The sequence below is a fragment of the Phodopus roborovskii genome, unplaced genomic scaffold (genome assembly GCF_943737965.1).
Source record: "Phodopus roborovskii unplaced genomic scaffold, PHOROB, whole genome shotgun sequence".
NCBI lineage: Eukaryota > Metazoa > Chordata > Mammalia > Rodentia > Cricetidae > Phodopus > Phodopus roborovskii.
This window is the reverse complement of record NW_026126416.1, coordinates 21,307,559-21,321,343: the sequence shown is the minus strand read 5'-3', so window position 1 is coordinate 21,321,343 and position 13,785 is coordinate 21,307,559. Positions and strand designations below refer to the sequence as shown.

General features: G+C 40.8%; 1 protein-coding gene across 1 annotated transcript in view; it reads left to right on the top strand.

Annotated features, from left to right (window-relative positions):
* The first annotated feature begins 5,507 nt into the window (after positions 1 to 5,507).
* Positions 5,508 to 13,785, top strand: part of Shld1 (shieldin complex subunit 1) — a 60,434-nt gene continuing 52,156 nt past the window's right edge. The window contains exon 1 of the mRNA XM_051183323.1: positions 5,508 to 5,603. The gene's annotated coding sequence lies outside the window, so the exon portion shown is untranslated. The remainder of the gene's footprint in view (positions 5,604 to 13,785) is intronic.

The following is a 13,785-nucleotide window of genomic DNA, read 5'->3' as shown; positions in this document are numbered from 1 at the left end:
GATGTCATTTCCTTTACATAAATAACTGTACTACAATTGCTGGAGCATATGGTTGTTCTGGAATTTTTGTGGAACCCCAGTGTAACACGATAAATAAAAGACAGATATTGGGGTTAAAGCTTCAAGATGAAGATCAGAAAAGCAAAACAGCCAGCCACTAACTCTTACCTCTATCCCAGCTCAGACCAAATGGTTGATCCTCAGACTCCCACTGAATTCACTGTTCCTCAGATTCTCTCAGACTGCTATGCTCTCCTCAACGTAGCTAGAGACTAACTCTCAGACTGAATGCCTCTACCTTTTATACCTCGCAAATCCTGGGACTAAAGGAGTGAGCTCTGATTCACTCTCTGGTATCCCAGGGTGGTCTTGGATTCAGAGGTCCATCTACCTCTTAATGCTAAATCCTGATCTCTATAGTTTGTAGCTGACTTTGCTTTCTGAATCCTCAGGTAAGCTTTAATAAATCATAAATAATAAATCACCACACCCCAGCACAGTTTTCTGTACTGGCTGGACTAATTTATATTCCCACCAATGCTGTGTTGTGCAAGGATTCCTCAATTTTTTCCCACAACCTTGTCACTGTCTGTTGTGTGACTTCCTGGAGAGACTATTGTTGTGTGATAACTTGGTCACATTCTGATGCTCCAGAGACTGGCAATAAAGTCTGCTTTGAATTGGAGGACAGAGCTAGCTATTAGCAACTAAAATTAACCATAGAGGTTTTGGAGGACTGAGGAAAGACAGGAGACACAGGAAGTAGTAGGGTGGAACTTACTTAGAGAGTGTCTTGGCCCTTTAGGATCAAGAAGCAACAGCTGAAGAGAAACATTAGATAGTAGAAAAAAAAAAAAAAAAAAAAAAAAAGCCTGATGAATTAAATGTGCCTGTATTCTTTAAAGATGTGCTTCCCTCAATGGAAACTAGGATATGTGTTATGTTGGAGAAGATGTTTTGCTTTGTATCTACCAGAGAAGAAAAGCTATGGATAACATCAAAATTGATAAAGATTAGATTTGAACAGGAAAAACTTCTTGATTAGAAGAGGTGATAGTTCATCCTACAGCATGACCATTCGATCTAAATTAACTTATAAAACTAACAAATACCTTTCATTTGACCAGATATAACTTGTCAAAAAAGAGAAACTCCCAAAGTTAGGGTTGGGGCAGAGTTTTGTTTTTGTCTTTCCAGAGGAATAAAAGCATCCAGCTAAGGAATCTGAGGACCACTGAACACGTGAGACATTTGTAGAGGAAGGATGACTCATCCAGAGAAAAAAATCCCAAGAAAGAGAACAAATTGGCCTAATGATATAGAATATTCCCAACAGGATAAAATTTCATAAAATCTTCCCAAGTGTTTGTTTCTGCTATTCTCTACAGATATATAAGGCAAATGATCTTTTTGTAGTTCCATTTCAGTTAAAAATCAAAGCTGGCTTTGGAGTTGGAGCATGGGTCTCTCCTTCTCTAAACCCAAGCATGTATAGAATCTAAATTTCTCGCCCTTGAAAGTAATTATTACAGACTGTCTAAGATAATTAAGAAATGTAGTTAGTAGTTAGTCTTATATATCTATCAAATTTGTGGTCATGTCAGCTATGTTTTCAAGGTCAAACAGATATATTTTAGATAGACAAGTAGTTTTCAAATACTTCAGAGATCTACAGAATATGGCATTTAAGGTGTTTTAATAACATAAGACTTTTTAATTACAATAAGACATGTCTGTTCCTGGCAGCACCAATCTACTTCAGAGAAGATGACGGACATTGGAAAACCTCCAATTTGCTTTTTTGTGGCAAAAGTTAGCCATTGGGTTAACTGCCCTTGGACTGCTGACAGTATGCTGTCCAAATTGGACAAACAGGACACAAAAGAAAGTGACTGCTGAACTTTGCCAAGACAAGGTAAGATAGTCCTTCAAAAATTCCTGCTTCACAAAAAAAATTTGTCAGATATTCTAGGCCTGTAGGCCAAGGATGAATGCCCAAATGTTACAGAGGAACCATGGGGTAACTGTCAGACAGCCAGATTTCTATAGTTTTGGAAGTTGTTTGCTCTGCACTTCCTGTTTATTCAAGTAATAATTTATCCTTCTCTGGTCTCTGATGGAATTGGAGACAAGATAGTTATAATTACAGTTTTCTTTGTTACCATCTATTTTTTAAAAAACTTATATAAGAGATGTAAAGTTTATAAAGTTAAGAAACATAAAAGCTTAAATTGTTGATCTGAAAAGGTGTTTTAAGGTCTAAAAAAGATATTTTAGGATGGTAATACAAGTTATGACAAAAATGTTTAGGTATAAAATTTTGGACTAATATGGGATAGATAATAGAGTAAGTACTTTCTTCAGATTTACCATATACAAATGGACTGGACATTGTGAATGTAATTCCTACCTGATAATTATACTTACTTTATGTAGTTTTACTATGTTAGAGTTAAAAACCTTTCCTTTTAATTAGACAAAATGGGAAAATGTTGTGGAATAATCTTTTTGTACATTGTGAAGATGTATCACTTTAATTGACTTAGTAAAAAGCTGAATGGCCAATAGCTAGACAAGATTTCCAGTCACAGAGGATGCTGGGAAGAAGGGTGGAGATGGAGGAAGGACGAAAGCAGGATGGACAGTACATAGATGAGGTAAATAAGCCTCGGGGCACCACATAGATTAATAGAAATGGTTTAAGTTATAAGAGCTAGCTAAAAACAAGCCTAAGCTATAAGCCAAATTAATAGGAAGTCTCTGTGTCATTACTGGGGAGCCAACAGTCTGATGAGAAAGTCCAACTACAGACTATTTTTAGTTACTCCAGATAGAGAGGACAATGCCAGACCAAGGAAACTATTACATTCAAGACCATTGATTTTATGGGGGTTGTGTTACTTACAGGAGCATGGGTAACTTTACAGCACCAAAAAGCCCATTAGCATATGTGATGGCTTATGAATGCTATCAGTGGGGTCTCCTACACAACCTGTAGGAAGCTGTGGTACTGAAAAAATGTCCTGTTCCCAACAGGTAAGAGTCCCTCAAAAATCTTGTACGTTTCTTGTGGGTTTACAGACTTTCTGAGCCTTCACTCACCCTCCAGTCATAAGGAAATGTTTCATTCCAGAGGAAACAGCCTTATAGTAGTGTGTTCTGGTTTGTTTGTTTGTTTGTTTGTTTAGGTGCTGGGGATCTTACCAGGGCCTCATTAGGCACATTAGGCAAGTGCTCTGCCCCTGAACTACAATTTAAAAAATTGGATTTTAAAAAATCTAGCTTGATAAAATGTCAGTCTAATAGCCAGCAATTCTTAAATAGAGATCTGAACAAATGTTAGGTATAATGAAAATATTCCAGGTCACACAATTTAAAGAGGTCGAAGCCAAACAAGCTAGTGATGCTTCCGCAATACTAAATCTATATGGGTCTGGACTCAATACCCAGCAAGGGTTGTATGTGTAGTCCCAGAAATTAATTGTTTTTTTTTTTTCTTTCAGATGATAAACTCAAGGCTCAGAGAGGTAGCTACAGTCATACAATTGTCAGTAAGAGAGCCAGAGTTCAGGTTGGAAGTCTTACTCCATGTCCAACATAGACATCTGAGGGTAGCTCTGGGCCATGGGTGCCCCTAGCATCATCGTATTAATTACTTTTATTTTTTTGGTGACAGAATCTGTCAGAAGCTGTCTTTGTGGAACTACAATCAGAACCAGCCGAGCAGCCCCATGTTTGTACCTAATTGGGGTGGGGGTGGATGAGCTATAGATGATAAAGAAAAGTCAGAGACACAGAAAAAAAGTCAGGAGGGCAGATCAGTCCATCCTGAAATGCCACGAGTTTATTTTCCATCACTCTTATATACCTTAACCAAAAAGGTGAAACATGGTATCATGTATACAGGACAAATAGATTTTTTTCTTCCTCACTTATTCTAAGGGTTCAGAAATCACACCTTAGATTCAACTTCTCCTTTCCTAGCCTTGAGGGTCAGGAGTAGCCACACCTTAGATTCAGGTCTGTTGTTACTTAGAATAAGACAGCCAAACATCCTACTGTAGCCACACCTTTGACGTTTAGGTCTTAGAACTTGCTGAGGACAGTTTTGAATTCTTTGTCCTTGTGTCAAGATGGAGTGCAGCCATCTTTATGGGCACCGACAAAAATCTTTGACAAGAACCAAATTAAGGGAGGAAAGTTTTCTTTTGACAGGAAGCAGAGAGTGATGGATGATAGCCCATGGAATGAAACACAGTTAAGGTGGGTCTTCCTATCCCAATTAACCAGCATAGAAAGTTCCTCCCAGGCTTACCCACAGGCTTGTCTCCTAGGTAATTCTAGATGCTGTTAAGTTGACAATCAGTTATTAAGCCACAGAAGCTGCAATAGGCTTACTACTTACTATGGCCTCACAACCTTGTGTGCCAGGAAATGGACTGTAGTTTCTGCCAGTATGGAGTATTTTCAGAGTATTTACCACTTGACTAACACTGTATTAGTAATGCTTTTCACTTTCACAGTCCAATCTTCTGTTATTTATAAATATTTAAGGTGCAGCTGAGTAAGTAGACACTAGGAGCTGAGAATTCACTGGGAAATAAAAGTTGAACTATCATCAGAGATGTATGTATTTAGGGGAACTTCACAGTGTCTTAGCAGTTTGTGTCAACTTATTATCTAATTATGTCTTTACAGTACTGAATGTTTGAAATAGCAATAGTATGCTTTCAGATTCATTATTACTTAACCCTTGAACTTTTATATAATGTTTTCTTTCCCCCTTCTTAAGGCTAATTTCCCAAATGAGAATAATTAGGTAGGTCAAAGTTCAACATGACATAGAGATAAGATAATTTCAAAGGACCTCACCCTGTTTTGAAAGAGCTATTTTTGGTCTTTCAAATAAGTGATTTTTTCCCCCTGATGAAAGACATTTGGCTGAAGTAGGTGGCTTAGATGATGACAGATAACACACACACACACTAATTAAAAATAAAATCTTATAAACATACAAGTATAAAATTGTGACATAACTCAACTTATATAGCCTTTATATAAACAATGGCCAAAGAACTGGGAATCAGAGCTAGAGGATGGGTCTGTGGTTAAAAGCACTGGTTGCTCTTACAGAGGACCCTTGTTTGATTCCCAGAACCTGCATGATGTCTCACAACCATTTATAACTCACACAGTGTAGCCCAGGCTGGGCTGGAACTCATAATCCTCTTGCTTCAACCTTCTAAATGCTGGGATTACAGGCAAATGTCACCACACTTAACTAACATTCTCTGTTTTGCTGATTTAAGAATTGTTCTTTTCCCTTTTCTATTTGGAGGTAGACTGCTCCAGGCTAGACTCAAGTCATTCTTCTACTTCAGCCTTTTCAGTGCTGGGATGTGCACTATACCCAACTGAAGATTCTGCTTTGATAGCTACCTCAATCATTTTGCATCCCTGGTGCCCAGGAAGTGGTGGAAGAGGATGATCAGAAGGAGACTACAGGGTAAACAATGCTATCTAGACTTCTGAACTTTGTTCCAGGAAGCATCACAGGAAAAACAAGCCTCGTCATGGAAAAATGACACCAAAACATGTAAGAGGTAAAGTAGAAAAATTGTTTGTCAAACAAAGGTGAAAATAGCAAAAGGCTCCAAGATTTTGCTTCACCTGATAACAGGTGATAAAGTCATGTTCGAGGAGTGTAATTGTTGAGTCAGGTGTGGGTGGGAAAAGAGAGATACCTGGGGAGGGATTACTCACCGATTCCTAACCACAGAGGCATATCAGCCTGAGTCACTGAACTGGAATCGGGATAGAAGTATGCAAAAGGTGGCCCTTGAGACAGTTGTTGTTCTGTGGGAAATGAAGAAAGAAGGTAAGGTCTCCTAGGAGGAAGAGTCAACTCCCATTTGAAAAGTCAGAGGCTTCTGCATGGAGAACTCTTTGAAGCAGGCTTCTGAAATATCACCAAGACAAGAAGGGAAAGAAGAATGTTTCCAAGGAACGAAGCTGTCTTGAAGGAACATTCAGGCCGAGAAAGAACAAGCATGGAGTATTTAAAAGAAACAATAGTTTCTTTAAATAGTTGAAAAGAAACATAACAAATAAAAGTGTGTAGGTGGAGGGCTGGAAGGGAAGTGATAAGGTCTTTACATCTGCACACATCTTCACAACGTGTAATGTTGAATGGCCTAACCCCACGTACTATTTGCTTTCTTTTCTTCCTTTTTCTTTTCCTTCCTTTTTTTCTCCCTTCCTCCCTCCCTTTCTTCCTCTCTCCCTTCTTTCCCCCTCTTTCCTTTTGGAGACAGGGTCTCTATCTATCCCTGGCTGGCCTGGAATGAATAATTAGACTCTGATAGCCTAGAATTAATAGAGAATGGCTTCTGCCCCTTGAGCGACGGATTTTAAAGACATGCATCACCACAAACAGGCTCAAGCACATTTAAAATAAGCTTTTAAAAAGTACTTTAAAAATGTTATATGTATGGGTGTTTTTAAACGTTAAATATATGTCTATACAACATGCATGTGTCTTTGGAGACCAGAAGAGAGACTGGGCTTACAAAAGATTGTGAGCTGCTAAGTAGGTGCTCGAAACTGAACCCAGGTCCTGTGGGAGAGCAGCCAGTGCTCTTAACTGCTGAACCATCTCTCTAGACCCCTGAGCACTACTTTCAGAGACATTTCTCTAAAGTGCAGGACTCCTAATGTGTAGAGTCTCAACCAAAGGTAGGCATCTAAAGGAGGCTGAGAACATGCAGGATCCCTTCAAGAATATGGTGGGGGAGAAAATTGTCCTCAGTTTAGTTAAACAGAATTGCTTTAGACTAGCTTTTTATAGTAGGGCCCAGTGCATAGGACCAAACTGGAGGGGAGTCTTTGTGCTAAGTGCCACTTAGATCAGCTTGGAGACAAACTTGCTTTCTCAAAAGTTCCTGTGAACCCATGGAGAAATGCAGTCTCCTTGCTTAAACCTATAAAGACAACACACAAGAAGGCAGGCTTTTCTTTTTGTTTCCCTGTAAACAGACCTGTATTGCTCTTGGGATGAGTTTTTTCTAACTGTGTCCTTTTTGAGAGGGGATGAACGTATTAGAGTTTAATTTAGGACCTCACCAACTCAGGCAAGAATTCACATGCTCTGTGGCTAAGCCATATCCTAAGCCCCTCAAACTTTATCTTTCAATAGTCAGTGCCTTTCTCATTTTTTTGTGTGGATCTGAAATGCTAGCCCACGTAGAATCCATGCAACGATATTAATATATTTTCTTTCATGCTCTGTTTGAGAGAATCTTAGTGGCTATGATCATCCCTGCCTCACTCAACCTCTTCCCCACAGCTGGATTTCAGAGTGGACTTCCCAGACCCATTTTCTTCTTTCTATGTTCTTTTAAAGACATTTTCCATGCTAACAGTTTTTCAGTTCCTTGGTACCCTCCAAGTGCATTTACAGCAACTAGAAATTGCCCAGATGATCTGAATGCTGCCAAAGGCCAGGCATATGCCCTCAGTTAAAATGGCCGCAGTTGCCTTGCTTTGCCCTTTTCCTGCCTCTGCAAAGACTTACTTCCTTTTAAACCTCGCTTTTCCCACAACAAAGATGGAGCCGGCTCTTCCGGTTCCGGGCTCTTGTTGTCCTGGGGTGAGTGACATGGGACATGGAGGAGCAATCTCTGCCTGTTTTCTACTCCATTCTATAATGTCTTGGGAAGCGAGGAGGGAAGGGATGAGCGGCTCTCGCCGGGCACCTGTCCGACCCCTCCGCCCCAAGCCCCGCCCACTGCACCCTTCTTATCGGGTCTGGAATTTAGTAGTCGGGACCAGGACTAGTTCCAATTATTGTTGCTTTGTTGGTTTTGCTTTTTGAGACAGGGTCTCTCCCGACATATCCCTGGCCGTCCTGAAGCTCACTGTATAGATCAGGATGGCCTGGACTTCCAGATCTTCTTGCCTCTGCTGGAATCAAAGGCTCGAGTCTATTTTAATTTTAAACAGCCATATTAGTAACTTGATGTTTTCATAAAATCTATAGTGTAAACTACAACCCGTTTTGTACCTTAGCGGAATTGTGCAATTATCATCACAACCTTGGACTGTTCACCAGCTCAAAGCAAATTTCTGAGGAACATAGTCCTGAACCCGGGAGCATGGCTCCGCCCACCACCTGCCTTGTCCTGGGCTGTGACTAGAGTATGGTCTGTCGCTATGGTTATCTAATTTTCATGCTATATAAACGGAATTAAACACTGTGTGACTAGCTCCTTTGACCAAGGATTTGTAAGGCTTGTTGTCAGGACTTGAGATAATTGCATCCCTTTAATGCAAATAAATAAATAAATAAAAATGCATAACTGTATTGAATCCTATTGCATATTTTTATTTTTCTGATGATCAGGATCTTAATATTTTGTAAAGTACTCCACCAACTGCCCATCAGTTTCACTGTCCATGGTCTTCATTACTATAGAGATTTCTTTTGTTTGGCCTTTTGAGACAGTGTCTTGCTGTACAGTCCAGGATACCCCCAAATTCAAGGTCCTCATGCTTGTGTGTCCCAAGTCACTGACTGGAATCACAAGAGTGTGCTACCACATCTGGCTTGGGCTAATTTCCCTTGTATTTCAGGTTAACTTAGGCACTAGTAGCATCATTTTTTATCTTACTGTTTTTCTTTCATTTCAGGACAGGGTCTCAGTATGTAGCTGTGGCTGGACAGCTATTTGCTATGTAGGTTAGCTGGCTTCAAATTCACTGGGATGGGGCTGCCACTGCTGGGATTAAAGGCATGTGCCACTGCCCCTGCTGAATAATAGTACCATATTAAGATACTGGCTTCTGATGCATGAACTCGGAATGTCTTCCTTTTCTTTAGTGCACATCTTAAGCTTACTTAATACAGTCCTGTTGTGTTTCTGTGCTTTTATAAATAGAAATGGGTTCTAATTCCCCTTTGAAGCTGTTAATTACTAATGTACATAAATACAAGTGATTGGGTGTTGGTGTTGAATCTTGCAGCCCTGTGTAAGTTGTTTATTTTCTAATTTATTTTGAGGATTCTTTAAGATTTTCTGTGTAAGATCATGTCTTTGGGTTTTGTTTGATTTTTGCCCAGGGATAGAACCCAGAGGCTAGACAAGTGCTTAGTGCTTTCCCACCCACCAAACTGCATCCACTACCTCTGTGTCCTGTTAATGGAGATAATTATACAGCTCTCTTTCCAATATGGACACCCTTCATTTCATTTTCTTGCCTAATTGTGCTGTTTAAAATTTCTAGCACAATGTTGACTAGACATGACAAGTGTAGACATCCCTGTTTTGTGCCTGATTTTCAAGACAAAAACATTTAGCTGGGCCTACTGACCATCTTTACTATGGATTTTCAAAACCACCCTTTATATGGTTGAAGAAGACATTTTCTGTTCCTAGCGTGTTGAGTAACCAAGAAACAGTATTTGTCAAAAGTTTGCGTGTGTCTGCTGTGGTTTGTCCTTTATTCTGTTTATGATGTGCAGGCATATACAGATGGATTGGCAGAGGTTAAAATAACTCTGCCAGCTGAGGATGTAGCTCCATGAGAATTAGCAGAATGCTCACTTATCATCAACAAAGCCTTGGATTTGCTCCCCAGTGTCACACAATCCAGGCACACACGTGTAATCCCAACATCAGACCTGGAAATAGGAGAGTCAGAAGTTAAATTTCATCCTTAGCTACACAGGAAGTTCTAAGTCAGCCCGAGATACATGAAACTGTTTCGAACAAACAAACCAAAAGAATGAATAAAATGATTTTTAACATAAAACGACTTTGAATTCCAGGGGTTACTTCCATTGAGTCCTGGAATATAGTCATTCCCTTTCATTTTGGGTATGTGGAGAGTGCCCAGGCTCTCCCTATAAGTGAGCCGCACCTCCAGTCTCTGGAGCCATACCCTTCCTGAACACTGTTGATGTTCTGTAGAGGACTCCTCTGTGTGTTTGTGACACAGGGTTGTGGTTTTCTTATGGTGTTGATGCCGATGTTGTTCTTGTGCTGTCTTTTCTCCGTCTTTCTTTTTTTCAGAGGAGAAACGATGACAGTTTATTATGCAGGGCTAGGGGAGTAGTTTAGTGGTAATGCACACGTGTCTTGTGCTAGGACTGGGGTTCAACCCCCACTTTTCTTCTATCCCATTGCTTTCTCCTGTGCACATTTACTGACTCTCGGACAGTGTGTCTAGAAGCAGATGTGCATGTGCTTATTTTATAATGCAAAGTGTTCTGCCTTCCGCAGGATTTTTACTTTGCTTTGGCACAGTGCTCAGCTTGGAATTTTGGGCATTTAATGTAAGTGATTTGAAACACAAAGCAGAAATATCACATCAGGTATTCCTTTCATTGATGATACTCAGTTTGATGTCCTTTGAAGGTGGGCAGAATATACTGGTCTCATCTGTGACCTCTTCACTACCTTCCACAAACCTCCTGCACTGGGTTACGTAATGAAAACGGAAGCCAGGGGTGCCATGCAGAGGTCCCTGCTGAAGCTCCAGGCTTACTTAGCTGTTAGGACGCCAGTGGAGAGACTGAGAGACGGGATGTTCTGTTTTTGCAGAACCTTATCTTTCCACTCCTTTTAGGAATGGTCAGCTGATACCTTGGCTGATCCTCTGCCTGAGCAAGTGTCCACAGCCTGTGACTGGGTGTCCTTGCCAGGTGTCAGTGTTGATTTGTTTGTTCACTTGCTGTCTTTGCCTGATCAGCACTGGGGCTGCTCAGACTTGAAGCTGGGGGCCTTCAAGCTGGGTTCATTCCGTGGGAGCAGCTTTTAATGTTTCTTTGGGTAGTTCTGTTTGTCTGCCGTGTTGTCTGCCTCTAACTGGAAAGGGGGGGGGTAATGATTGGATTATTGCGGCATGGGGTTATTGTAGGTGAAGCACTTGGTGTAGGGGTCATATCTACTATATACTTGACAAAGGTGAACTCTCATACACTTCTCATATTATTCTGAGATTGCCTCTTCTGTTAAACATCTGTCTTTGAAACGTTTCAAGTTCTACCATTTTATTCTTTTTTTTTTTTTTGTTAGTTCTGTCATTTTAATAGCTGTGTAGCCTTCCTTGATTTGAAATAATGCTTTCTTCCAAAAGTATTGCTTCTAACTGACTTCCAGGACCTCCTTAACTCCTTTCTCTATTCATTCGGTTATTATGTTCTGGTCTCCTTTTAGGCTAGTTTTTTTTGGTTTTGTTTTGGTTTTGTTTCTTTCAGTTTTTCATGACAAAGTTTCTCTGTGTAACAGCCCTTGCTGTCCTGGAACTAACTGTCCAGGCTGGCCTCAAACTCACAGAGATCCACTTGCCTCTGCCTCCTGAATGCTGGGATTAAAGGCATTCGCCACCACTGCCTAGCTTTAACTGTGTTGTTTGACTCATAAGACCTTGGCCTATCTTATACAGCCCTTCTCTGTTACTTAGACTACTGTGGGGTGTGAGTGTCTGTTGCTCATGGGGTTGCCTGTGGCCAGTACTGAGCAGGCTCCAGTCCTGTCAGCCCAACTGTGCATACAGAACCTCTGGGATGGTTCATGGTAGCTTGTGACAACCTAGAATTGGATACTGGGTAATATAAAGTTGATTGCTATGGGCAACTCATGAGAGAGGTGTGCAGGAATGGGTGTATTTGTTGCAAGGAACTTCGTGTAGAGAATCCAGTACCCCACAGGTTCAAGACCCCGGAAGGAAAAAACACTAGGGTTTTCTTATTTTTTAATTTTATTATTATTAAATTTTAAATAACTTTTTATTTAAGTGAAAAACAATGTTATTTTACATACCAATCCCAGTACCCTCTTCCTCCCATCCTCCCATGTCCCTTCAACATCTCCCCTATCCCACACCCCATGCACTCCCTAGGGAGGGTGATACCTCTAGTGAGGGATCATCAAAGTCTGTCACATCATTTGGGGCAGGGCCTAGGCCCTCCCCCAACTAATTTTTTTGTGAATATTTTAAATTTATTTTTATGTGATGCCTGTATGTGTGTCTGTGGACCACATTCATGCACTGCCCTCAGAGTCCAGAGGTAGGTGTTGGATCCCCTGGAACTGGTGTCACAAATGGTTTCAGTTTTGTAAGTCACCACGTGGGTCCTGGAAATTGAACCCAGGTCCTCTGTGCAGCCAATGCTCTTACCTACTGACCCAGATTTTAAACAAGAACTTTTTCCAGTGCTTCATGCAGCAAACTACTTCTGAGGAGTTCATAGCTCATCTACAGAGTTTCTGTATCCAAGATGCTGACAGAGGCTAGCTTCTTCCTGTCCTTGGAGTTGATATCTGGGCAAGAGAGCTCTGTGGCTATCTAATCAAGACCATGAGGCTGGTTCCTCAGTGTACAAATTATGCTATGTTGGTGGTGGTTTGTTTGTCTGATTTTTGAGATAGAGTCTTAGACTGTAGCTAAGGCTGGCTGAAATTTGCAGCAGCCCCCAGCCTCCTGAGTGCTGGGATTATTGGAATGAGCAACCACACTTAGCATAAGTGATCCTTCATGCTCATTTTAAACTCCTAATACCCCTGATGCTAGTGGGTCTAACCTCCTTCTTCTTCTTCTGCCTCCTCCCAAGCCCTGGGTTTTATTTTATTTTGAGGTAGGGACTTCTCTAAGTTGTTCAGGCTGGCAGTCTTGATTTAGTCTCTCAAGTAGTTTGGATTATATGCCTGAGCCACCAGGCCTGACTTAAGCTGGTTATTTTTCTATTCTTTTTCTTAAACAAGCAAAAACTTAAAAAAAAATGTTAGTATACAAAGTAACAGGTTTCATCATAGCCTTTCATAGCTGTCACAGCCTGAGGGTCCCACCCCTGGCCTCTTTCCATCAGGCTGGCTCTCTTTGAGTCCATGGATATTGGCCCTGGCCATGCCTTCCCACCAGCTCTTCATTGAGTCCACCCCACTTTCTAGTCTTCCGTGTCTGAATTCAGAGTTGACATAATGGGTTTATGTTCAGACTGCTCCAGATTCTGAGCTCTATGAAGGAAGGACCGGTGCAGGCTATGCAGGGAATATATGTCATTTGATTCTCACTACCAGATAAATAACTAGAGAGTAACTTGGGATGTGTTCTTGCTCCCAACTGGTCTCTGTATTTCAGACATATTTAGTATTTCATTTTATAAAACCTGCATCGAGTACTTCTGTCATCTGAAATTTGTTCACCACTGTTGTGCCCTAGACATTTTCCCTTCTCATCAAGTTCTTTGCAGCTGTTGTAATTCAGACCTGTAGTCTCAGTACTTGGGAGGCTGAGGCAGGAGGATTGTTTCCAGGCCATTCTGCAATACATAGTGAGTGTCAGGGCAGGCTGGGCTGTGAGATTTTGTTAAAAAAAAAAAAAATAGAAAGAAATTAAACAACTAAAAACCCAGAAGCCCCCCCCAAAAAAACCTAAAAACTAAAACCCTTGATATTCTCATTGCTGTTGAGTCCTTGTTCAACACAATACCTCAGCAGTTCTCTGGTGGTCAGAAGTCCCATGTCCTAACACTCAGCCTCTTTTCCCAACTGAAATACATAACATACATTTATAATATATGTTACTGTTGTTGCTATGAGACATTCTTTCTGTTTAGCCCAGGCTGCTCTCAAACTTGTAATTCTATGTCAGCCCACTGAGTTTTGGCATTCCAGATGTTTGCTATCATGCCTAGCTCCTGGCTGACATTAGGATTGATTTTTCTCAGTAAAAGTCTATCTTGTCTCACAGTTAAAGGAACTTGGTACTCAAACACTGGGTCAA